The 27,569-nt window shown below is 46.1% G+C and overlaps 1 protein-coding gene and 1 long non-coding RNA gene across 4 annotated transcripts in view; both read left to right on the top strand.

Moving 5' to 3' along the window:
• Window positions 1-27,569, top strand: part of KAZN (kazrin, periplakin interacting protein) — a 1,222,068-nt gene that overhangs the window by 837,486 nt on the left and 357,013 nt on the right. The window lies entirely within an intron of this gene.
• Window positions 326-27,237, top strand: LOC134759894 (uncharacterized). Its single transcript, XR_010136789.1, has 2 exons — window positions 326-25,115; window positions 25,287-27,237. It is a non-coding gene; the product is annotated as an uncharacterized LOC134759894 (long non-coding RNA).

Raw genomic sequence — 27,569 nt, 5'->3', positions numbered from 1 at the left:
GGAGGCAGTAGGTGTGCCTTGTGCGAGGATGTGCATCTTGGTTTTGGGGAGCACAGGATGCTAAATGGTCACGCTGTTGTTTTCTTTCTTTCTTTTTTTTTTTTTTTTTTTTTTTTTTTTTAAGACGGAGTCTCACCCTTTCGCCCAGGCTGGACTGCAGTGGCGCGATCTTGGCTCACTGCAAGCTCCACCTCCCAGGTTCACGCCATTCTCCTGCCTCAGCCTCCCGAGTAGCTGGGACTACAGGCGCCCGCCACTGTGCCTGGCTAATTTTTTGTATTTTTAGTAAAGACAGGGTTTCACCATGTTAGCCAGGATGGTCTCGATCTCCTGACCTCGTGATCCGCCCGCCTCGGCCTCCCAAAGTGCTGGGATTACAGGCGTGAGCCACCGCGCCCGGCCCATGCTGTTGTTTTCAAAGACATGTTTATACTTGAAGGGAACACAAAAGAGGTATAGGATTTCCTCCTTCTTCCAGCCAGCCCCGCCCTGGTTGCCAGCCACCTTGGGTGTTTAGGCTGGACCCCGAAACGACCTCCATCCACAAAGCCTGGGTGTCAAAGCCTCGCTGGTAGCCAGGCTCAGAGAGAATGTGCTAAACCCCACACACCTAACGACCGTTTTCACATGGCAGCCCCCCAGGTTGAGATCCATATACCCACACATCAGCGAGGCCGCAGTGAGAAGCAGCAGGAGACACGCAAGCTACTTATCAGACAGTTTCCATTACTCCCCCCACCTATTCCAGATTTCCAAAGCAGCATGCCGGATAACAGCCACTCTTGCACCACGAAGGAGAAATGTCCACCATAGTCCAAGAAGCGCCGTCCCTGGCCCTGGGTTTGGTAAGTTGTAAAAGGAACTTGCTGCTAAGTAGCCACTTAACCCCCAGAGCCTTTGTGATTTGTAAGTTTCAGGCTTGAGCTTGAGGTTGGTGACAATCTCCACCTGTGGCCCTAGAAGAATAAAAGCTTTGGGGGGAATGTGGAGCCCCCGCAGGAAGATGAGTTACCTCCAACAAATAAGCATTGTGGGACATCTAGGGTGGAAATGCACCCTAGAGGTAAGACAGGCCATCGGTCCACCTGCAGTCAGCCATTGTTAGTTTTATTACCTCCTGTGGATGAGGCCAGGTGAAAAACAGGAATTCCCCACAACCTCCAGAAAGAAGAAATGGAGTGTGTTTCCTGTATATCTGTATTCTCAAACTTCCATGTGGCTAAAAATGGGAAGAGCGGTACTTATTAAAAATATAGGTTCCTGGGCCCCTGGCCTGTTGGGGCTCAGGTGGGACTCAAGGGTGTGTGTGTGTGTGTGTATATATATATATTTTTTTTGAGATGGAGTTTTGCTCTTGTTGCCCAGGCTAGAGCAATGGCGTGATCTCAGCTCACTGCAACCTCTGCCTCCCAGGTTCAAGCTATTCTCCTGCCTCAACCTCCCAAGTAGCTAGGATTACAGGCATGTGCCACCATGCCTAGCTAATTTTGTTTTTGTTTTTTTTTTCTTGGTAGAGACAAGGTTTCATCATGTTGGTCAGGCTGATCTCGAACTCGTCACCTCAGGTGATCCACCTGCTTTGGCCTCCCAGAGTGCTGGGATTACAGTTGTGAGCCACTACGCTCGGCCAAGGGTGTACATTTTTAACAAGGGCCCCAGATGGTTTTGGTGCAGTTGGTCCGCTGACCACACTTTAAGAAACACTGGCTAAGACATTTCTATAAAAGTAAAGAAGAAATCATTGTTCAGCCCAGGATGGGCAAGGGAGAAGGAATAGTATATTCACTCAAATAGTCTGAAATGCATTATCCAGAATAGATTCTGGCTACAGAATTTGAAGAGACCTTGCCATAGCTCCCACTTCATTCATTCATTTAACAAGTCTTTCTTGAGCACCAACTGTGTGCCAGGTGCCGTTCTAAGGGCTGAGGATATAGAGAACAAAACAGACCAAAATCCTTGACCTGAAAGAGCTGACTTTCTTATGAAAGAGATCGGCGATCAAGATCAATAAGGACGTAAGTGCATTGCACACCTTGAAGACTAGGCAGGAAGGTGGCAAGAGGGAATATTGCAGGGAGGGAGGCTGCTGGGAGCAAATATGACAACTTTAAGTTGGGAGGTCAGGGCCAGCCTCACTGAAGAGGTAACATTTGAGCAGAGATGTGAAGGAGGTCAACGAGAGCAGTGTGGATCTCTGGGGAAGGCACGCACGGAGACCCTGAAGCCTCAGGGTGCTCCAACATGCAAGGAGGCGGATGGTGCAGGAGTGATCAGATTGGACCTGTGGTCAGAGGAGACCTGAGAACAAGCCTGAGCGTAGAATTTGCCGCTCAGCAGATGGTTTTCAAATGGGTGGATCCATTCAGGGATCATCCACGGTATGCACAGAGAATTAAAGAGATCCAGCTTCCAGGAAAAGAGCAGAAAAACAGATATACAGGGAGAAGCAGGGACAGAAACCACAAGGCTCTAAGGGGAGAGGGGTTGGGAGAACGGTGACGCAGTCACTTTGTGTATCTGTTATCAACTGCTGTGTAACAAATTACTGCAAACTGGGCAGCTTACGAGGACAGACGCGTATCACCTCACAGCTTCTGGAGTTCAGAAGTCTGGCCGTGGCTGAACTGGGCTCTCTGCGCAGGCAGTCCCAGGGCAGAATCAGGTGTTGGCTGAACTGCATTTCTTCTGGAACTCCAGGTCCTCTTTCAATCTCATGTGGTTATTGATGGAAATCTGTTCTTTGCAGCTATAAGACTGAGGCCACTGTTCTCTTGATGGCTGTTTGCCAGGGGCCACTCTCAGTTCCTGTAGGCTGCCTGCAGTTCCTTGACACACGGGCTTCTCCATCAGCTCTCAGGCTGCCAATCTCTTAGGCAGGGCCCAGGCTCTTTTAAGGGCTCACCTGATTAGGTCAGAACCACCTGGATACTTTTTTTTAAATAAAGAGCCCAAAGTTAACAGTGGTAATGTAAGCATAGAAGCGAAAGCCCATCACATTCACAGGTGCTGCATGCACTCAAAGTGGGTACACCAGGAGAGGAAATCTTGGGGGTTTAGAATTCTACCTACTGCCCTTCAGTCCAGCACAATTTCTGGTTTCTGATACTCCAGTGGCAGGGGCTACCCTTTCTCCCTTGGGCCCCACACCATGCACCCAGCTCCATGTGATAAATGACCATTCTTGCTTCTGCTGGCTCTAGTAGATCTCAGCTAGAGAATCCCAGGACTGTGATGGAATAGGAGTCCCAAAGGCACCACCTCAATTTCAGCATGACTTGCCTGTGGTGTGTAGGATCCTTCTCTCCCCAGGAGCGGAGAGAGGGAAGCAATCATGCTGAAATGCTTTCGAAGCTGCCTTTGTGCACCGTGGCGCAGATGACACAGCAGTGCCCTGAACCCTGGCTGCTGCTCCAGCACACTCGGTCTTAATGTATTGACATTGGCAGCCCTTGTATACCTTGTCATGCCAATAAGGTAATTGAAATGGAATTGTCTCCAAGCATCCAATTAATCAGCAAATAAATCATAAACCTGTGGCTGTTCATTCAGGGAGGCAAAGAGGCTTCTCCTGGCTTTCTGACCACCAGAGTTGATTGAGCTCAGACTTTACGCACTTCTAATGAGCTTTAGGGGAAGAGAGGTAAGTCCAGGCAGGTAATGTTTACAGAGTTACTGAGGCCCCAGGAACTGTTTACAAGGTCCTTTACATGTGAAGGCTCATTCTTCCATCAAACAGGTTTATGTACCTGTTTGATGAAATTTTATTTTATTCGTTAAAATTTTATTCGTTAAAAAAATTTTTTTTATTCGTTAAAAAAATCCCTGTGAAGACTTTTAGCAAGGCAGCAGTTGGCAGCTGTAATAATCCAGAGAAGAGAAGCGGGCTCATGTAATAGTGAAGGGGAGACAAGGACCAAAGGAGCTAGAGGAAAAAGCATCATAGTTTGTGCATGGGACTGGATGTCAGGATGACATTTGACTGGATGTCAAATTCCATTCCCTTCACCAAGTTTTCCATACATCAGTTTAGAGGTGTTTTATTTGTTAAAAAATTCGTTAAATATTTTTTTATTTGTTAAAAAAAATCACTGTGAAGTGAGGATGATGATTCACATTTTACAGGACAGGAAACTGAACCTCAGAGAGGTTAAGCAACTTGCTGAAGGTCACACAGCAAGCAGAGGGCAGAGTCTGAGTTGAAAACTAGACCCATCTGATTAAGTGCAATGGCTGATGTCTGTAATCCCAGCACAGTGGGAGGCCAAGGCAGGAGGATTGCTTGAGGCCAGGGATTCAAGACCAGCCTGGGCAACCTAGTGAAACCTCATCTCTATTAAAAATAAAAATAAAAATAAAAATTAGTTGGGCATGGTGGTACACACCTGTGGTCCCAGGAGTCCTCAGGAGGCTGAGGTAGGGGGATCACTTGAGCCCAAGAGTTGAGGTTGCAGTGAGCTATGATTGCACCACTGCACTCCAGCATGGGCAACAGAGTGAGACTTTGTCTCAAAACAAAACAAACAAAACACTAAGCCCATGTAGCTTTAAAAGCCATGTTCTTTTTAATCGATGCTGTGCCAGATATGCAGATTTAAGTCACAAACGGTTTCCATTGTCAAGCCAAATTTTAAATCCAGGACTGTATGAAGTGAGAAGCTATTGGAGTGGATGGCCTCTGGCTGCTACTCCATACCCCAGCTTTATTAGGTGCTGGCATCGGAAGTACAAGCAAGAGACGGGCAGTGTTCTCTGGTGGATTTCCATTCCTGTGGAGGAAAATCCTCCTGTTCCTGTGATAACTTCACACCTCCTAAAAGCCCTTTGATGCCCAAAACTCCTTCATAAGCCCAAGTGTTTCCCCCTCTTGGCCGGGTGGGGAAATTCTAAGGAACCATTCTCAGGCTAGGCTGTTGAAGGGAGGGATGTCGTTTTCTCACTTGAGGACGCTTTCAAGACATTTCACATGGCGAGAAGTCTTCACACCACCAACTTCCCCCTTTTTTTTTTTGTATTGTTTGAAGTTCAAACTGGGGAACTAACTGTGGTAAAGGGTCAAGTCAGCCCGGCCAAAGGAATGACGGATTCAAAAAAGCAGAAAGCTTCGAATTTCCTCACTTAGAATAAAAAAATGTTGATCTGTCTGCCCACGTGCAAACAGAGAGCCTGCGAGGAATTCATCTGCACCCTTCAGGAGGGTTTGCATCTGCTCTGGGGTTTCTACAAGCAGAAAGAATTATTTTCGTGATTCAGAGCAATTCTTCAGTGGGAAATGTCACCCTGAATCCTTTTGGCTCGGTTTATTGGGGCATTTGCTGAGCGGTTGAGTACTGGGGAAAGAAGGAGTCCTTTCCTTTCTAGGACGCACCTGGATACATCTGCAGTCAACAAGGGACCATCTGCCTTGCAAAGCGGGGTTTTTGTGGATCAGACCCAAGCCGGGTGTGTGCTGGGGCTGTGGCAAATTCCCTGCAGCCCATAGGAGGCAAATTGGTCCCTCCACAGGCAGCTGTGGTTTAGACATCCCTGCAGCTCAAGGAACCAACCATGGTATGACACGTAAGAGCTCCAGAGACACCGTGCTGTGCGGGGAGCTGCAATCCCAGGTGCACAGGCTGTGTTTCCGGGCAGGAAGCCTCGAAACCGATGCATGGAAAACTTGGTGGAGGGAGTGGAATTTGACATCCAGTCAAATGTCATCCTGACATCCAGTCCCATGCACAAACTGTGATGCTTTTTCCTCTATCTCCTTTGGTCCTTGTCTCCCCTTCACTATTACATGCACCCGCTTCTCTTCTCTGGATTATTACAGCTGCCAACTGCTGCCTTGCTAAAAGTCTCCCCCACCCCAATTCCATCCTGTCCTCTGCCCCCATCCCCCAAAAATGAATTACATTGTATGGTTCTCCTTCTTTAAATCTCTCCATAGCTCCTGTCTCCTTGGCGTGGTTTGAGCCCCACAGACCTCTCCTGCTCTGGCCGCCAGCACTCCCACCTCAGGTTTTTACTGTTGTGATTCTGAGCTGCACCTTGGGCCATTCCTGGGATCAAGAGGTTCTCTTGATTTCTTGTTCTTTGTTCATTCTCCTTCCTTTGCCTGGAATTCCTTTAGCCCTCCTTCTTGCCAGCCCCCAAGCAGGAAAGATTCCACCTTTGCTGGGCTTTGGGGTTTCCAATTACTAACTGTAGGAATAACAGGGCATTTGGAAATTCAGTTTTATCATTTCCTGGGGAATGACAGACACTTTCCCTCCATGGTGCCTGTGGGCGTGGCAGGTCCTGCCCTCTGTTCACAGACCTGGAGGGGAGTGGGAAGGAGCTCTGTGCTTTGAACATGCTTCTCTGAGGGTGCGGCCTCCAGGCAGCTGGGGCAGGATCATGCCCTCACTCTCTCCCTTGTGCTACCATGGAGGTCCTGTGTGCTGACCAAGCATTTGTCCCAAGTTGCTGGAGCAGGTCGTTTATTTGCTCTGCATCCAAGGCCTGAATATGATTGGTGCTTAATTTTTAAATGCGTGCATGAATAAATGGACTTGTCTTTCTCGCCTGTGACATAATCCAGAAGAGGAAATCTATCTTGACCATCTTTGCCTCCCCAGCACCCAGCACCATGCCTGAAGCACACGGTTGCTCAATGTCGGGCATGAGGATGCTAGAGGAGGGGGCAGCTGGTAGCACAGGTGGCTATGGTTGCCTCAGCTCAGGCAAATCCCATGGGCATGTGGAGACCCAGAGACCTACAGTTTTTCTCTTGGGTGTGTTAGCTTTTAGAGTTCTAACAGTTCCAGCCTCTTCTCTTGGGCCTCCTGGGAGGGAATGTCTGGCAGAATCTCCCGTCAGGTCCTGAAATTTGAGAGCACAACTATTTACATATTGAAAAGGGCAGGATAGCGTGTTACAGTTTTACTGTTATTGAACTAGTATCTTTTTATTTTTCTCTTATGTGAGGCTGAGCTACTTGCTGAACTGAAAAGGAGAGGGAGGGAGAAGGGGCACTTTCCTCCGGGGTTTCAAGACCTGCTGAGCTTCATAGCCAAGAGGTTCTCACTCCCCACTCAAGTGTCAGCTTTCCAGAATGGCCCCTTGAAGACAAAAACTCTTTCAAAGCATATTAAACAATAGCAAACTCTGATAAAATTCCATTCTGGTGGCATGTTTTATGAGAAACTGATGAGGGGCCCTGAAATGCATCTAAACCTTGACGTTTGAGCCAGAATCCAAATATTGCCTTTCTGTTAACCAATTCAATGTTGCTTCTCTCTTGTGGATGTTTTTTGGGTTGTTTTTTGTTTTGTTTAGGATTTTCCTTATAGGAAGGCACATTCACCTTCTTGATACTATGAAATGGCTATGCAGAAAAATAGAACCATCCCCAAGCAAAGATTCCTCCCCCTTTGGAATCGTCCCAGTGCGGACAACACTTCCCTCCAACTTTGGATGAACAGAACAAACGAAAGGAGGAACTGTGAGTGGGGTCCTCTCCAACTGCTATAATGTCAGCTCCACGAAAGCAGTGACCTTGTCTGTCCTGTTCACTGCCTGTTCCCAGCATCAAGAAGAGGGCCTGGCTCATAGTAGGCACTGAATGAATATTTGTGAGGAAGCTGCTAGATTGCAAGCTTTGTGATGGCAGGGACTCTGCCTAGGTCTGTTTTATTCATGAATGTGTCCCTCCCACTTAACAGCACAGCAGGCACAAAATAGAAGCTTATTCATTCATTGAGCAACTACCATATGCCAGAGATGACTCAGGCACTGAGTAAATACTTGTTGGATTAACTAAGTGCATTCTTGCGTGCGTGCTTGAATGAATGAAGGAATGAGCGAATGAAAAAAAAACCAATGAGTCAGTTCATCCGCCAGCAATAACCAATCTCGTCTCTCTGTGCTGCAGTCTTGAGACAATAAGCCTGGAGGTTTCTCTCCCTGTGCTTTTTCTCGCTTGTTGTGATCTGCCTGCCTACCAAAACTCCCAAGAAGTGTCAGCTCCAATGATGTTTCTTTGAATCACCCCATCTGGCGAGATGCAAACACTCTTGCTTTTGAATTGCTTTGTCACTTTCTGTCTTAGCTGTTGAGCACAGTTCAAAACCCATTTGCTGAGCCTGTTCTGTGGGCAGTCATGGTGGCAGGAGCCAGGGATGTAGAAGTGACCCTGGAGTCACCAGGGTTCAGTGTGTGTCTTGCCTGCCTGGATTGTACAAGCACTGCACGGCTCAGCGACAGAGGCTTCCTCCTCTCTGTAACTGCACTTGGCACCTGGTACTGAGTCTGGTCAAACAGATGCTCCTGCACTCACACAGTGAATAGACCCATAAGATGTGCTGCCTTTGAGATCTTTGCTTTGGTGGATTGGAAATATGGGAGGAAGAGCTCAGCTGCACTGTGTGTGGACCAGAGTGGTGCGTTTTAGTCATGAATAGGACAGGAGTAGGGAGAGTTCCATGGGGGTCAGGATCAGAGAGAGCTATATTACCTTCCATAGTAGGTTCAGGTGTGGTGGCTCACGCCTGTAATCCCAGCACTTTGGGAGGCTGAGGTAGGAGGATCACTTGAGGTCAGGAGTTCGAGACCAGCCTGGCCAACATGGTGAAACTGTCTCAACTAAAAACACAAAAATTAGCCGGGCATGGTGACACGTGCCTGTAATCCCAGCTACTCGGGAGGCTGAGGCAGGAGAATCACTTGAACCTAGGAAGCGGAGGTTGCAGTGAGCCGAGATCACGCCACTGCACTCCAGCCTGGGGGACTGAGCGAGACTCTGTCTCAAAAAAAAAAAAAAAAAAAAAAAGGTACATACAATACAGATATTAATTATTAATTAATTGGTCACTGCAACATTGAGACTGAGGACTTCTTTGGTAGAAGCCCCAGTGCTTTCTAAATTGGCTTAAGTGAGAAGAAACAAAATGAACCCTTCATTGGTTCCCAGACCTGATGAGTCATATAGGTCATCGCTGGCATTAGGGAGATCCAGCAGTGGCCAGAATCTGTCCCTCTCCTCAGGTCTCAGATCTGTTGTCCCCCAAGTTGCTTTGGTTCCCAGCAGGTTGTCTGGTGGAGTCATCCTCACCCTCCACTACTCCCTGCTGTCTTGAACCATTTTATTTAGCGTTGGCAGTGGTGGGAGGGAGCTGCTTTCCTGACAGCTCCAGTAAGAGTCCTGGGGTTGATCTCAGGTCACTTATGGCCAAGAGATTGGAAAATGCTGATTATCCCAGCAGAGACAGGAGCCCATCCATGGAACAGAGGGGACCAATCTTACCTCAACTGCAGACACCAAGAATGAGGTTTCCTGAAGCAAAACCAAGACTCTGGTATCAGGAAAAGAGGAAAATGCAAGCTGGACGGACAAAAACCACTCTTGGCTACTGTACAGGCTATCAAGAGAAACTAGGAGCCACTCCCATGACAGAACATTGCTTGTTGAGGGGAGACGGTCAAGGCTGGCTATATTATGGCCATCACCAGTGCCCTGAATAGTTGCTTATGTCTGGGCATCATTAACCTGGCCATTTGCACACATTAATAATAACACTAGCAGCATTAATAATGGCTACAGAGATGCTTTATGTGTTTTCCATGCACTGGCTGAGTATCTTACTCAGTATTATCTTATTTAGTCTTGACTGCAACCCTGTAAGGTAGGAACTATTGGCCCCATTTTACAGAGAAGGGAATCAAGGCCCAATGAGGTTAGGTGGCCTGTCCAGAATCACATGGATAATCCCTGATGGTGCTAGTTTTTCTTGGTTTTTTTGTGTGTGTTTTTTCTTTGTTTTTTAATTATTTAAGTGTAACAGGCCAGGTGTGATGGCTCACGCCTGTAATCCCAGCAATTTGGGAGGCTGAGGTAGGACAATCACTTGAGGCTAGGAGTTCAAAACCAGCCTGGGCAACATAGCAAGACCCTGGTACTCTACACAAAATAAAAATAAAATAAAAAATTAGCCAGATATGGTGGCATGTGCCTGTAGTCCCAGCTACTCGGGAGGCTGAGGCAGGAAGATCACTTGAGCCCAGGAGTTCGAGGCTGCAGTGAGCTATGATTATGACACTGTATTCCAGCTGGGGTGACCCAGTCTCTTTAAAAATAAAAATAATTTTTTAAAAAAGTGTAACATACATCCAGCAAAGTCCATAGTTCATAAGTAAATAGCTAGAAGGATTTTCACAGGGACCAAACTCAAGCAAGCAGCACTGACATCAAGCAAAAGAGGAATATCACCAGCACCCAGAGGCACCTGTGACCCCTCCAAGTCACTACCTGTCCCCAGAGCCGCCTGAGCCTAGAGCTACCCATGGGCAATGGTAACTTACTACAGATGGACCAGGAAGTTCAAGTGGCAGGAGGTGATATAGATGAAAGGAAGTCTTGCTAAGACCATCGAATTGCCTTATGACCTGACCAGTAGGTTTAGCCAAAAATCCAGACAGATCCTGATCTGGACAGTGCCCTGTAGGCCGGCACCCAGCACCATCCCGGTGCCCTGGACCTGGGAGTATACAGCACCAAGACCGATCTGCAGCCTGGCAATGTGAATGGGGCTTTTATCATTAAAAGAAAAAAAGGAAAATCACATTCTTTCTTTAACAAAACGGCTTCTCTGCAACTGTTTTTAAATGGTATGCAGCTCAAAATAGATAGGAATGATAGTACAAGAAGGTAAATAAAGAATCCCCCGGCACAATCGTGGGCCTTTTTTCTCTGCTGGTTGCAAAGCCAAGAGTAATTAGCACCGTGAGAATGGGGGGAAGTGATTGCTGCTCCTACAACACTCTAATTAACAGTTACTAATAGTCATAATAAAACTGAAAGGAGGCTTTTTAAATCTCGCCGTTGAGTGAGTGCTTGGTATGGCAGAGTGCTCAGCATTGGGGACCCACTGCTTCTCGGGGCTATACACTTGGCATGGGTTCATTTCTCTAATGTTGTTTGGTTGGTTGGGGGAAAACAGTGGTTAAATATTGTGGAAGAGTGGGGAAGAGATCTTAATCATCACTAGAATTATTACCGCTAATAAGATCAACGACTCATCCATCCGGAGCTTCGTTTAGACAAATGCAGTCTTAGATACTGTTTCCTCTAACCCTCAGGATAAATATTTGGCTGATGTTACTATTGTCTTGATTTGGCACTGCTATATTTTATGTTGGGGACACTTTTCATTTGTCATGAGTGGGCTTTCAAAAGACTGTTCTGGGCAAACCGTTTTGCTGGGCACTTGGCATCCCCGGGGTAAATTGGTGGTCTCTTGCTCTCATGGAATGTATGACTCAGCAGAAATAAAATATAACAGAAGTTGGCTTTGAAAGAAAAATCACATTCGTTGTGCAATATGATTTATCATGAACTTTAACTGGTTTGGTTTTAAAATGCCACTTGTGTCCACCTTAAATTAAGTTATCCAAGTTCAAAATCACCCACAGCTTTCGTGATGGACATGTGTTCTGTGAATGCAGTCACTTTGTGACCCATTAGTGACATGCCAGCTTTACGGTCACTAAGGATAGATGGTGTTCTCTTGATTCCCCTACCAAGTTCATCATCTTTCCTCAAAAATGCAGGTGGAGTTTCTGGAGTAGGGAAGACCACAGAGCCACGTATTTACTTATTTAACATGTTACTGAGTGGCCTCTTCTCCACCACTCAATAACAAGAGCAAGTATTTTGGGAGGATTAAAAGTGCGGAGGACTCAGTCTCTGCTGCTGGTTTCTTGAGGGAGAGGTCACTGGCAGACAATTACTTCAAACACCGAGAAACAGACAACATGGCTAGCACCAAGTCTCATAGGAGTTCAGAGCAAACTTAGACTTTCCTGCAGGCCAGATGATCCGGGAAGGTTTCTCAGAGGAAGTGGCACTGGAAGTATCCAGAGGCCATTGGCAAGCAGAGAGGAGGCATTCCAGGGAGAAGCTGCGGGTGGGGAGCTGGGATGAGAGAGGGAGGATGGAGAGGGAGATGGTGAGGAAAGCAGCTCTTGCAGGTCCTTGAGAGTCAAAATATGGGGTGTGGGTTTTAGTCAGTGGAAAGTGGGGTGCCATGAGGGATTTCTGTGTACCAGAACAAGGTCAAAGTAGTCATCTAGAGATGTCACTGCTATAAATGATTTCCTTTTCAGTTATTTTATATGTTGGTGGCAAAATATATATAACATACAATTTACCCTTTTAATCATTTTTAAGTGTATAATCCAGTAGCTTTCAATAGAGTATTGTACAACCATTACCACTATCCACTTCTCATCTTCCCAAATGAAAACTGTATCCATTAAACAGTAACTCCCCATCCCTTCTCCCCCCAGCCTCTGGTAGTTTCTATTCTACCTTCTGGCTCTATGAGCTTGCCTATTCTAAGTACCCCGTATAAGCAGAATCATATAGTATCTTGTATCTGACTTCTTTCACGTAACATATTGTCCTCAAGATTCATCCGTGTGGTAGCATGTTCAGAGTTACCTTTCTTTCCTTTTCATAACTGAATAATATTCCATTGTGGTGTGTGTGTGTGTGTGTGTGTGTGTGTGTAGATAGACACAGAGATAGATACATAGATAGATACATAGATAGATATCACATTTTTATTTTTATTTTATTGATTGATTTATTTATTTTTGAGACAGGGTTTGTCTCCCATTGCCCAGGCTGGAGTTCAGTGACACGCTCTCAGCTCACTACAACTTCCACCTCCTGGGCTCAAATGATCCTCCTGCCTAAGCCTCCCAAATAGCTGGGACTACAGGCATGCACCACCATGCCCACCTAATTTTTCTATTTTCAATAGAAACGGGGTTTCGCCATGTTGGCCAGCAAACTGGTCTTGAACTCCTGACCTCAAGTGATCCACCCACCTGGGCCTCCCAAAGTGCAGGGATTATAGGCGCGAGCCACTGCACCCGGCCCATATCACATTTTAAAATCCATTCATCCATCAATAAACATTTGGGTAGTTTCTACCTTTTGGCTATTGTGAATAATACTGTTATGAACATTGAGTACAAATATCAGTTTGAGTCCCTGTTTTCAATTCTTTTGGTTATATACTCAGGAGTGGAATTGCTGGGTCACATGATAATTCTATATTTAACTTTTTGAGAAATTATCACAGTGTTTTCCACAGCGGCTGCACCGTTGCACATTCTCACCCGCAATGCATAAGGGTTCTGATGTCGCTACATCCCCGCCAACACCAATCGCCACCCTAATGGACATGAAGTGGTATTCGGCTTATATTTGCTCCAGTGACAACATTTCTGTTTTGAGAATTGTCCTCTAGGTTTCCAGCTTGATCATTTCCCCGATTTCCAAACATTTCAACTTTTAGTCTTTTCCCCTTGTGAATAAAGTGGTGTTGAGATGACCCAGGGATCACCTTTGAGGAGCTAAGCTTTCTGGACATCAAGCTCTGTCTTGGAAAACTGGCCCATCCTCGGCTATCTCTTTCCTGTGAGTTGGATGGCAGCTTATCAAATTCTACCAGAATTCTATCAGAAAAGCAGATTTCTGTGGATTCTACTAGATTTTCTCCCAGAAAAACATCTTTTAATAAAATTGAATCTTCATGAGCCTTCAAGGACACATCAGCAAAAAGCCCACTTCCCTCATCTTTCTTGGCTGTCTTTAGTTCACAGGAATGCCAAGGAACTTAGCTTATTCATTGGCGTTTCCTCTGAGGATATAGAGTGGACATCATCACATGGCTGGGAGTTCATGACCTGGGTTAAGCCATTCACTAGTTTTGTGATTTGGGGCAAGTTGACCTTCTTCTGCTGGGAGGAGGGGAGTTCTACACTTCTTTTTTCTATTATCTCTTTGTGCCTCAGTCGTCTCATCTGTGAAATGGGAATAATGATTGAGCCTCCTTGTAGGGTTGTTGAGAAGGTTCGATGAGGCAATGCGTGTTAAGTCACTTGTAACAGTCACTGGCAAACAGTAAATGTCTCAGAGCTTTTCACCTACATGAGTTTTGTTGAGGTTGGTGTCTCTTGGTCTCAATCTCTTCTAGGAAATGGAGCTAATAATAGTTGATGTTACAAAAGCCCTGTGCTGAAGACTAAATGAGGCAATGTATGTGAAGCTCTTGGTGCAAATCTAGGACATAGTAATTGTTCAATAAGCATCAGTCATGTTGTCACTACCAAGAGTGCTGGTGCCAACTTCCAGTGCCCCTGGATAGGAAAGTACTGATCTGACCCCTTACTTCAAAGGGCTGTGGTTATATCCCGATTCAGTTAAGTGAGCCGCGAATTCAAGAGGAAAGTTTTGCAAACATCAGAATGGTCTCCTAAACTCTGTAGGAAAAAGACCACAAAGTAATCAAAAGGTACATATTCTAGTCTCTGCTCTGACTCTAATTTGCTGTTTTGCCACAGGCAAGTCACTCTAATCTCTGGGCTTCTGTTTCCTGCTATTAAAGACCCTATCAAGGGTGATAAATAAACATGGCCCACACGCTATTGCTTCCCACAGCAGACATTACTAATTGATCCCAGAACTCCTATCCACTGAGACCCGTTTCAGCCTCAGACTCCTTCTCAACACAGTGCTATGGGCAGCAACTAGCAGTCAACTGCAATTGACTAGGGAGTTGAAACCAATTTGATGTTCTAGGTGGAAATCTCAATTCTGTTACAAGCCTTTCTCCCATACTACCATAAACACAGGCAAATAAGCTAAGATTTATTTTTAAAATTCTGCATCAGTTACAGCCACCAAATGTTTTTACTAGGCCAGGTGCTGAGAACACCCTCAATAGAGCAAAAAGCACTCTTAAGCCACTCTTAAACCTCCTTCAGGAGAGGGCTTCAGCTCCGCACAAGGAGGCAAATGAGAATCAAGGAATTAGTTGCATGGGGAAGCAACAGACACATCAAAAGAGAACCATGATGCAGCTTGCTCCTCAGGCTCTGCCTGTGGTTACAGGAGGAGGGCAGGCTACAGGGCAGAGGGGTATTCCCAGTAGGTTGGTTTTTCTGCACAGGGGCCCTTCTGTCATGGTGCTCAGGGCCTGTGCGTCCTCACACAGGCACCAGGCCTCCCATTCAGATTGAAAGCTAACAGACTTTCCCTGTCCTCTCCATTTCCTGCCTGTCCTGGGAGCCATTCTCCTTGGCCCATCCTAAGGGGTCTTGGGAGTCATGTCACCTCTCTGGGCCTCAGTTTCCTCATTTGTCAAGCAGTGAGAGTAATAATGCCTCCTTCTTCATGCCTACCTTCCTCATGGGCCATTGTAAGGACCCAAATGAGGTCATAGTTCTGTATCTTGTTTTTGGTTGGTGGTTACACAAATCTATACATGAGGTAAAATGACATAGAACAAAGACATACCTACAACCAAAAAAAAGGTGAGGGTGCGTGCAAAAACCAGTGACATCTGAGATACTCCACCAATGTCACTTTCTTGGTTTTGACACTGTGGTAATGTAAGATGCGGCCATTGTGAGAAGCTGGGTAACGGGCACAGGGTACCTTTCTGGGCTATTTTTGCAACTTCATGTGAACATATTATTTCATAATGAAAGTTTTTTTAAAAAAATGAGAGCCTTGAAAATGCATCAGACAATTTTGAGACAGTATTCATGGGGTGTGACCACAGACGTGGACTCCTCTGCCTCATTCCCAAGAATTCAGGATATCGATAAAGGAGAGCACCCATGACTCCTGAATTTCCACAGCACTGTAGGCTGAATATGTCACCCCATCCTGCAAGCCGGTTTTTTTACCTGACTTAACAACGGAAACAAAGTTTTACATGCTCCATATTCCAGGTACGAACACTGAGGCTTCAGTCAGCAGGAAAATATGCCTAGGAGTGCTCATAATGTGCCATCTTTTTTCTTTTCAAATTCATAATCTGGGGTGTTCATTAGCTTTCTGTTTCAGAAACAATTTATTCTTTGATTTTTGTACATGACAAGTTTCTTTTCTAAAAAAAAAAAAGACCTTTAAAACCCATTTGTTTTCCATTTTCTCTACATAGCCTGAGGACCTGGAAGAACTGATTAATTCCTAGACTTGTTAATTACTCTTGCATGGAAGCAAACCTCTAAACTCTGATCTCCTGAAGATGGCTCACAGTTGAGCCCTGTGCTGCTACTCAGGCAGTGGGCAGGAGTGTCTGTGCTTTAGAAAACACATGATTTCAGGGATCAGTTTGGGAGAGTTCTCCCATCATGAGGCTATCACCAGAAATACACAACACTGCTGGGTGAGTGTCAATGGCCAGATCCAGTGTAACCCCTGATGTTCCATTTGTGCTCCCAGCTAAAAGTGAGCAAGGGCTGATCACTGTAGGGCTCACAGTGGGAGATGGAGAATGGTTCCCTTGTTATGTGGCAACGTCATTTATAACATGACCTAGACTCTGGGCCTCCTTCCTTTGGAGAGGAGATGTGAAGCTTTGAGTATTTTCTTGTGTGTTTTGATTTTTTTAAAAAGCATTATTGCCTAGGGGAAATCATAAATCATACATGCTCATTTTATGTTCACCCTAAATTCCACCACCTAAGGATGATCGCCATTAACATTTTGGTGAGCATTCCCCGAGATCTTTCCAGGCCTTTAATTACATGTGGATGTTATGTATACATGTGTACTTAATATGTACATGTGAATTGAATGTGTACTTGCATGGTGTTCTGTAACCTGCTTTTTCATTCACATTGTTAGAGGCATGACAGTTACCTTCCTTGTCATTGAATTCTACTCTTCTTTCATCACCATCTAACTTGTAGCTAACACATCTGTAGCACTTACTCAGTGCTAGGCATTATCCACAGAACTTCTCATAGCTTACCTCGTTAAAGCCTCATAACACCCTGACAAGGTAGGCACTGTGACTGTCCCTGTTTTATTGCAGAGAATACTAAGACACAGTAAGACCTTGGGTAGGACCTTGGTAAGAGACTTGCCCAAGGTCATATCTCCGGGGCTTGGATTTGAATCAGGCATTCTGACACTAAGGTCTTTGCTCTTAAATGCTGGGCTACAACTGGTGTTCAACCCTGAGTCCGGGGATTGCTGAGCCCATCTGGCTATGGAATGGCAAATGCTTGTCACAGGGAGCACCATTTCTCCTTCATGTTTCCAAAACAGGCATCACTAGTGATCACAGCACCTTTTCCCAACAGTCCTAGACTGGCATAGGATCCTTCCTGATAGATATGCCATCACAGGCAGCCACTGCTGAGCCTTTGGGATGGTGTCTCAGTCTGTTTTTTGTTGCTGTAAAGGAATATCTGAGGCTAGGTAGTTTATAAAGAAAAAAGGTTTATTTGGCTCACCCTTCTGCGTAATGTACAAGAAGCATGGTGCCAGCGCTTGCTTCTGGTGAGGACCTCGGGCTGCTTCCACTCATGGCAGAAGGTGAAAGGGAGCTGGTGTGTGCAAAGATCACATGGTGAGAAAGGAAGCAAGAGAGAGAGGGGAGGTGTCAGTCTTATTTTAACAACTGGCTTTTTTGGGAACTAACAAAGTGAGAGTTAATCTATTCTTGAAGAATCTGCCCCCGTGACCAAAACATCTTCCGTTAGGCCCACCTCTAACATTGGGGTTCCAATTTTAACATGAGGTTCAGAAGGGACAAGTATCCAAACTATAGCAGACAAATCTGTGAGATGATGCCAATATGCCTTCCCTGATCCATCTAATGCCGTTCTCTCCTTCTGCGCATAAGGAAACCGGCCCCAAGAGGGAACTGACTTGTCTAAGTGAAGGGCAGAGCTGTCTTCGTCCATTTGTGCTGCAAAACAAAATACCTGAGACTGGGCAATTTAGAAATCATGGAAACTTGTCTCTCATAGCTCTGGAGGCTGGGAAGTCCAAGATCAAGACACTGGTAGATTCAACATCTGGTGAGGCTGCTCTCTACTTCCGAGATAGTGCCTTCTTGCTATGTCCTCACATGGTGGAAGGACAAAAAGCCTAGTCAGTTCCCTAGAGCCCTTTCATAAGGGTACCAGTCCCATTCATGAGGGCAGACCCCTCATGACTGAATCACTTCCTAAAGGCCTGCTCTTAATACTATCACATTGGCAATTAAGTTTCAACACAGGAATTTGGTGGGGAGGGGGGACACATTCAGACCATAGCAAGAGCCAAAACCAGCACTTAGTTTTATTAATCACAAGGCCCATCCTCTTTCCACCCCAACACCACTGTCTGTTCAAATCTAACAAAACAAACACCAGCTACCATTGGAGACACACTCTGATCAGTTTCAATGCAGCCCAACTGGGCATTTGGACAACTCAGAGGTAATCAGAGAGCTTGGCATTGAGGATGGACCACAAAGGATCATTTTATCTCAATGCACTTTGTAGAAGATGTTGCCAAATACTGAAGAGTGCATTAGTGATATCAGTGCTTTTAATTTATACAGTGGTCACAGCTCAGAGGTCAGCAAATCATGGTTGAGGTCAATTGCCGACTGTTTACTGAGAGGATCCATCATTGGAGGGCACTGAGGGAGCTCCAGGAAGCATGCCTTCACACAACAAGCAGGCATTGAGCACCTCCTGTTTATTTTTTAAATTTGTTATTATTTTTTAATTCATTTTTTATTTCAATAGGTTTTTAGGAAGCAGGCAGTATTTGGTTATATAAATAAGTTCTTTAGTGAGCACCTCCTGTTTATGAGGAGAAACTAGGTTTACAAATGAGACAGTGACAAATACGACAAGGTGACACTGGTGGGGTTTTATCTGGGAGGATGCTTCTTTCCATTCCCAGTTTGGTTTCAACTGAGAATTTAAAACATGAGAGAGGCTGGTGCATTGGGCTCGCACCTATAATCCCAACACTTTGGGAGGCTGAGGCTTGCATATTGCTTGAGCCCAGAAGTTTGAGACCAGCATGGGCAACATAGTGAGACCCCACCTGTAATTATCTTTTTAATTAAAATTTTAAAAAATAATAAAATAAAATAAAACACAGGAGAAAAATGGAGCTCACAATCATTACCAATTGTACTGAATGGAAACAAACTTAGTTTGGGGCCAATTCTTCACCCCAGGGGCAGGCAGAGCTGAAGGACTGCAGGTCCCCAGCCCTCCACCCACAGAGGCTGCATCTTTCCCTGCACTCACCTCTAGGGAGGGAACACACTAGAATGCATATGCCCAGTGGGCAAGCAGGCCTGTTTCCTTCTGTAGCTCTGGAGGCTGGGAAGTCCAAGATCAAGACTCCAGCAGATTCAATGTCTGGTGAGGCTGTTCTCTGCTTCCAAGATAGCGTCTTCTTGCTGTGTCCTCCTCCTTCTCCTGAGACAGGAGTGAGTGAAGGGGAAGACGGTGCCCCAAATGTGGGTGACCAGAGCTTCCTCTATGGGACACTTGGCTAGGACTTGGAGGTTCTTTCCCTAACCAGCCTGTGACCAATTGACGTAGGCTGTGTACATTTCAGAGAGGGAGATCCATGTGGGCTCCAGCCACAGGGAAGAGTTATTGGCAGAGGCCGCCTGATCTGAGTGCTAAGAGTTGGGTGGGTTGGGGTGGACAGCTGCAGGGCCCACCCTGGGCTTTCTGCCCAGGGTGCTTTGGGAGAAAGACAATGATTTATGTGGGATACAGTGGGGAGGCCAGTGGAGGGATTGTGTTGCACATAATCAGATATAAAACACAGCCTTTAAACTTTGTGCATTGAATAGGTCTACAGAACTCAAATCTGTGGGCCGGATGTGGTGGCTCACACCTGTAATCCCAGCACTTTGGGAGGCCGAGGCAGGTGGATCACCTGAGGTCAGGAGTTCAAGACCGGCCTGGCCAACATGGTGAAACTCTGTCTCTACTAAAAATACAAAAATTAGCCAGGCATGGTGGTGGGCGCCTGTAAGCCCGGCTACTTGGGAGGGAGCCTGCGCCAAGAGGATCACTTGAACTTGAGAGGTAGAGGTCGCAGTGAGCCAAGATCATGCCACCACACTCCAGCCTGGTTGAAAGAGGGAGATTCGGTCTAAAATAAAACAAAATTCAAATTCATTAATCCAGATTTTTTTATAGTCACGTTGGTGGATGATGTTTGTGGCTGAGGTTCATGCTTCCTAACATGGAAAACGTGTTCTCATGCAAGGAGAGGGAGAGAAAAGTGTGCTGAGCGGGAAGGGAATGGGCTTTGGAGCCTGGTAGATGCTCATTGGAATCCTAGCTCCACCACCTGCCAGCTGTGTGACCTTATTCAGATGACTTAACCTTGCTGAACCTCTGCCTTTCACCCATTTATAAAATGAGAACAAAGACATGGATTTTCCAGGTTGAAAAAATTAAGGTAAACAAGTCTTACATGACTGGGCCCAGTGGCTCACATCTATAATCCCAGCACTGTGGGAGGCCAAGGTGGGAGGATCGCTTGAGCCCAGGAGTTTGAGACCACCCTGGGCAACATGGAGAAACCCCATCCCTACTAAAAATGCAAAAAAAAAAAAAAAAAAAAATAGCCAGGTGTGGCGGTGTGTGCCTGCAGTTCCAGCTACTCAGGAGGCTGAGGTGGAAAAATTGCTTGAGCCCAGGAGGCAGAGGTTGCAGTGAGCCAAGACTGTGCAATTGCACTTCAGCCTGGGCAACAGAGTAAGACCCTGTCTCAAAAACAAACGAAGAAAAAACAGGCCTCGCAAGGTACCATTGCCATGCTTGTCCCTAAATTCCCTTTCACCTATCTCCCTGCCTTTCGCTGCCCCTGACCCCACTCCACCCCAGAGGATTTTTATATCAGGTACAATCCTAATTCTGGTGGGGAAATGTCTATGAAAGCTTTACTGTGAAAACTATATAAATCTTAAAAGTCAACCTATATGTCACGTGGTTGTAGATTTTTTTTAAAGGTAGGAGGAGAACAGCGCTCCTGGGAAGTTACGATCTCCAGAAGCAACTAACATTCATTACAAGGAAGGTCTCAGAGCTGATTCCCACAAGTGGCAGAGAAGAAAATGAGATGCAGGCTCTGGATTTGCATAATCGCTGACTGTTTCCTGCTCATTTGCCACTTTGCAGGGGTTCAGTTTGGAGGGCAGCCCCTTCCTGGCCTGGACACCCTCTGTGCCCAGGGCTCCACGGGGTCCCTCTTGGAATGGTGCTTTAATGATCACTCAAATGGCATTTAGCCTCCAATTAAGAGCTGGGAAGAAAAGCACTAGCCAAGTGGAGTGAATGTTCCGGGGAATTCACCCACTTAGGAGAAACCTGGAGAATTAGCAGGCACACAAAGCCACCTCTTGACTGGAAGCAGTTGCCTTGAAGTCTCCCAGACGCCCTACAGGCTGCAAAGAAAGTTGGCCACGGAGCTGACCTGTGTCTAGAATCGTACCTAGGACTCTGCACAAACTTGAGAGGCCCTGTCCACTGCAGGGGAGGAGAAGAGGCGTGGAGGAAAGTCAGCCTCTGCAGACACGGTACTTCCTGCCTTCTGCTAGTTTTCATGGCTTTGTTCCTCATAACAAGCCCATCACAAGCCCTGACAGAGCTCATGGTGTGGCTCAGTGATAGAAACCAGCTGGCCCAGGTATTTCTGACACCAGAGCCATGGTCTTCAGCATCTGAGCGGACATCCTGCTCTCAGCAGAGCCCACTGGAGGCTCTTCCTCATCAATTAAGCCTGTCTGTTCATCCTCCATCTTTGACTTGCCCTTGATTTCCTTCCGTCTAATGGATTCCTTACTCTGAGACAAGCAAGCCCCGGCAAGAGGTCTGGAAAGCCAGCTCTAGTCTTCTGTCAGCCCCCCTGCAAAAATGGCATTTGTCTGATACCAGGAGTCCCTGCAAATGTGATTGTCACTCCAACACATCTGTGGGGATGAGCAGGAGGTGGAAGTGGCCATTACTGGTGCCACTGACAAAAGTATCAGACCAGGATCTTGCCCCGTAAGTGCCTTCCTTATCAATTTATTTCTCATTGAAATATCCTGCCGTAACATTCAGTAGTGGGTGCACCGTGGAAATAGAGCCTGTTTCACTGGGTGTAGCACTATTTATAAGGCAGCCTCGGACACCACTAGGGTCCGAAATGAAACCAGAGCAGCCTAACTTCATCTCTTCAACTCCCCAGGTCTGGGCATTGTGAATATACCCGGCATTGTGAATATAAAGAAGGGAACTTGTACGTTTTGAATGTCTTCTTACTAAGGAGTTTGTTGAAAGAACAACAATTAATCTCTTAATCATAACTGGCTTGGCCACATTTCAGTGCTGGAAAGAGGAGAAAAAAAGCAACAGAACAAAACCTTTTGTATTTCTGCCAGCAGAAGGTAACGGAGAGGCTTGTCATTTTGTGGACATTTTTGATTAAGTGTCCTTTTACCTTTTAATTTGTGCATTCAGGTTTCAGATCTTCTGCAGCAAGAGGGAGAAATTGGCGCACATTGTCACACCTCATTTGTCTGCCACAGAGTTGTGAAACTTCAGCATCTGAGCTCAGGAGTTTGCAGAGAAAGGATTTCAAGGCCAGTGACTCTGCTCTGGATGACTTACAACTTAAACATCACCTAGCCTTGTTCTTCTGCTCCCAAGTGTCCACAGGAAATTAATAGTTACAATATATGGTTTTTTTCAGTGTTCACAAAGTGTACTCTGGCACTATGTGGGACAAAGAATTATGCATCAGCTCAGCCCATAGTTCTCAACACCTGCCTGTTCCTGCTTTCTCTTTAGTATCTCATTTCTGAGCAATGGCTGAAGAAAGGCAGCTGGCTACTGAAACCGGAAGGAAAGATTGGAATGTACTGGAAAGAACAAAGGAATTACAATCTAAGGACTGGGTTGGTTCAAGTCCCAGCTCTTCCACATACTAGCTCTGTGACCTTGGGCAATTTAGTCAACCCTTCTGAGCTTTAGTTTCCTCAAGAGTAAAATGGCAACAGTAGCAACCACCTCCTAGAGTTTTATAGGGGAAAACAGATGCAATTTATGGAGAGTGTGTAGTGAAGTACATTAGACACTGTTTGTACTTTTATGATATGGAGGAGAGTCCACGAATCAAAACTGTTGCTTTTTAGGAAAACTATTTGGCTAAAATCAATAGTCGTAGTAGTCCCCTGGCACTGTGATGTCATGTGGTGGGGAATCAAGATCTCTCCCATGGGCTCAAGGATCTCTTCCGATGCCTTCTCATGGGAGCACCTTCTACGTCTTGCATATGGATTAAGAATTCATTTTCCTGATTGTCCAGTCTAATTGTTTATAGAACCTGTCGCCACTATTTGCTTTCTGTTTAAGAAGACTGAAGGAAGAGAAGGGAGGGAGGAAAGAGAGAGGGAGGAACACATTTTGGTTAATAGTGACCCCATTGCATTGACTGGGATGTGTGGCAGGCTGAATTCCAAGTCCACGCACCCTGAAATGGCATTTTGCATCCATGCTGTTGCCACAGCCACAACACAGATAGAAGGAATGGACTTCGCTGCCTCTTGACTTTGTTTCTTTCTTTCTTTCTTTGTTTTGTTTTTTTTTCTCTCTTTCCTCCTTCCTCCCTTCCTCCCTTCCTCCCTCCTTTTCCTCCCTCCTTTTCCTCCCTCCCTCCCTTCCTTCCTTGACAGGCTCTTGCTTTGTCACCCAGGCTGGAGTGTAATGGTGCCATTATACCTCACTGCAGCCTCAACCTCCTGGGCTCAAGCAATCCTCCCACCTCAGCCTCCTGAATAGCTGAGACTACAGGCACACAGCACCACACTCAACTAATATTTATTTATTTATTTATTTATTTATTTTTAGAGTTGGGATCTTGCCATGTTGCCCAGGCTGGTCTCAACCTTCTGAGCTCAAGCAATCCTTCTACCTCAGCCTCTGTAGTAGCTGGGATTACAGGCATGTGGCATCAGGACCAGCTAATTTTTTAATTTTTTTTTTTTTTAAGAGATGAGGGTTTCACTATGTTGCCCAGGCAGGTCTTTAACTGCTGGGCTTAAGCAATCCTCCCACCTTGGCCCTCCAAATTGCTGGGATTACAGGCATGAGCCACCACAATGCCCTCTCTTGACTTTAGCTTTGTGACTTGCCTTTAGCTTTGTGACTTGCCTTGGCCAATGGGATACTAGCTGATGTGATGCAGGCAGAAGCTTGGATGAGCTTGGGGTGTTGAATGTGCTTTTTGACCTCTCTGCTTTCACAATGCTTGTGCCTCCATTCTTGGGTTGGGGTGGGTTGGAAAGCAGTGAGAGCGATTAGAACCTCTGGGGAGATGGGGATGCTGAGGGCCTGTTTTGCCTTTCAGATGATGAAAAGGTCTGACTTTGCATGGGTTAGTCTTCTGGGTCTGAAAATCTTTCTTGAGCTGGGTCATTTGAATCTAGAAAAAAAAAATGAAAGAGCATGAAAGTAAAAGAGAGCTGGAGAAAGAGGAGAGAGAGAGGAAGAGAGAGGCAGACTTTATTCCACCAGTTCACCTGGACCGGGAGTTAGTCCTAAGCTAACCTAGGCTACCCTGGACAATGAAAGGGATTTTAAGAAGGGAGGGAGGATTCTCTTGGAGATTAACTTTGGGCGTTGGCCTAGTTGAGTCTTGTTAGACTTTAAATAAAAAGCCATGGGGGAGGGGCACACACAGGGCAGCCACAGCAGGAGCCCGAGTTCCTGTCTCAGCCTGGCTGTGCCAAAGCCTGACATTTCTTGTTCTGATAATTGATGTGGCCAAGTTGAAGCTTGTCACCGTGAGAGCATCGCACCGTGGCTTTGGTAGTGCCGTGGCTATGTGAAGAGTGAGAAAAATCAATTTCCACTGTCCACGGAAGGTTGTTTGATTTATTACTGTTGGAAGAAGAAATTCTTTATCTCCCACCCTCTGTTGGAGAGGACCGTTTTACAGTCTGCTGTTAGAGAGGCTCTATAAAAGCAGCTATATTTGTGCAAATTTTGGTATTTTGATAACCTTCCTTGACTATTCAGAGGACATTGAACACTCCCAATTTTTATAACCCTCATTTGTTTTTGATTAAGCAATTATAGGCACTAAAAGACAGTCTGCAAGAGAGTGTGGCCAGCATACCTGCAGGATTATTTCATGCCATAGGAGGCATCAGAGGGCTTTATTTCATGACCCCTGGCAGGAGGAAGGAGGGGTTTGCTAGGAAAGAGCAGAGGATGCGATCTGGAGTCAGACGGGGATTGGGATCCCAACTGCCATTGGAGAGCAGGTCAGTGTCCTTGAGCCTCAGTTTCCTTATCTGAACAATGAGTATGTGTAGCAGACAATACTGTCCAGATCCTCTTAGATCTCTTCAGGCCTTTTCTTGTGCACCACCCTTGCCTGCCTCTGCCTGGCGTGCTTCTGATTTCAACATCCTGCATTGTGTCTCCTCCTCCAGGACTCTCCCTTGGCCTCTGGGCCTCCTAGAACTTAAGTACCTGGGAATTAATGTCCCCTCAGGGTGGCCCTCCTCCTGTGACTGACCCACCTGTGAGTTTGAAAGCAGCGCTCCCTTGCCTCACCTCAGGACACACCCCGAGGTGTAACTTACATTCCAGGTGGGTGTAACTTACACTCTGAGTTGGTTCAGGCTGAGGTTCCCCCAGGCACAACTTTGCCTGAAACCAACCAATGCTCACTTGACTTCCCTTCCTTCCCCAACCCTCTTCCCACCCCCATTACTGGAAGACTTCTTTAATACATCACTTGGGCCCAAATCCTCATCTCAGGCTCTGCTTCTGAGAAACCCCTACAAGATAGTAGACTGGTGCTCCTTGCCAATTTTTTTACAAATTGTTTCATTAACTTTTATTCAGCACTTCAGTGTGCCAGGCGTGGAATTAAATGATTGAAGTGTGTTATCTCTTTTAAGGTTGTGATGATAAAATAGGGTCTAAGGAGGTACTTTGCACAGTGACAAACACATAGCAGCAACTCGGCACTCGCTGGCCCAGTTTGAACATGATTGGGCTGCAATGTGGTGAGAAGACTCAGGGCAATCCAGCAGCCTCCTCTCTCTCTCCTTAGTCCCCTCCTGCCCCTTCCAAATTTCTCTCCACACAGCAGCCAGAGTAGTCTTTTAAAACATATCAATCAAATATGTAAGACCCTCTAGTGGCTACTTGATTGCACATAGATATAAAATTCAGGCCAGGTGTGGTAGCTTATGCCTGTAATCCCAGCATTTTGGGAGGCCAAAGTGGGAGGACTGCTTGAGCCCAGGAGTTTGAGCCCAGCCTGGACAACATAGCAAGACCTCGTCTCTACAAATAAAATAAAACGCAAACTTCCTACCAATGGGGCTTAGCAAACTTTTTTCTATAGAGGGCCAGATAGTAAATACATTACACTTTGTGGACCTTACAGTCTTTGTAGCAGTTGAAGACCTCTGCCCTTCTAGCACTGAGGCAGCCATAGACAATATGAAAACAAATGGACGTGGCTGTTTTCCAATAAAACTTTATTCATAAAGACAAGCAGTGGGCCAGATTTGGCCCACAGACTGTAATTTGGTGAACCCTGGTCTACAAAACAACTGAATGGGGAGGACCCTGCCTCCCTCACCAGCCACCAGTCTCATCCTGACCCACTCTTCTCCCCAGTCATTTGCTCCTGCCACACTGGCTGGAGAATCCCAGCACATTCCTGCAGCAGACTAGGTCTATGCCTACCATTCCCTCTGTCTGGGTCCAGGAATCTCTTCCTGGAGCCCCCTGCCTTGCTGGCTCCTGCTCATCACTCAAGTGTCAGTTCAAATGCCAAATCCCACCTCTTCAAAGAGACATTGAAGAGCCTGCAGATCTACTATGTCCCCTCCCCCAGGCCCCTCTGTTCTCTATCACCTCAGTCATTAATTTATTCCCCTAGTCACCTGTTTGGGTTCTGCCCACCCTTTTGGAAAACAAGCTTCAACACTGATTCAGCATTGATCAGCAGCATCCTCAGCCTGCAGCACAGGGCCCAGCACCTAGTAGGTGCACAATGAATGTTTGTTGATTAAATGGTCTCTGGGGATCTTCCCGCCCCACTGCCCCCAACCACTCTCTTCTGTAAGAAGAGTTTTTGAACGACGGAAAACATTAGAATTTCAAGTGATTATCTTGGTTGTAAAGCAAACCTACAAAACCCTAAATAATCTTCCTTTCTTCTCCTTCCCTGTCAATTATGCAGTTAAACGGAACATCTCACAGGGGGATTTGCCTGAGCAACCCTCACTTTTCTTTTCTCAGTTCCAAGCCTAAGACTGCAGACCTCCATTTTCAAGGCTAAAAACACCAAGAGGAAGGTGCTGTCTGAACGTGGCACTGAGATTACCCAGTTAATTAAAGAGGGATTTAGGAGTTACTTAACATCTGGGTGGCAGAGTTTTTTTTTTTTTTTTTTTTTTTCTACTCAGCTTCAAAAAGGAAGCAGAAATCGTAATATGCCAGCTCTGGCTCCAACAGATGCATCCTCCGTGTGATGTGATCCTGCAGCAAGGCAAACCTCTTCTTCCCTGGGTTCCTTGGCTCCAAGGCATCTGTTGTTTTTCATAAAGACACCTGTGACCTGCTTGGCAAAGCAAGCTCTGTGTCCTCAGGATGACAGTGCTTCCAGAAGTGCTTCGGTAACCGCTCCTTTTATTATGTCATACTTGAGGGCAGTGATTCTCGAACAGCAGACATTGCCAGCGGGCCAAGGG

Source organism: Pongo abelii, chromosome 1 (genome assembly GCF_028885655.2).
Source record: "Pongo abelii isolate AG06213 chromosome 1, NHGRI_mPonAbe1-v2.0_pri, whole genome shotgun sequence".
Lineage (NCBI taxonomy): Eukaryota > Metazoa > Chordata > Mammalia > Primates > Hominidae > Pongo > Pongo abelii.
Note: the sequence above shows the minus strand (reverse complement) of the source record. Positions and strands in the feature narration are given on the sequence as shown.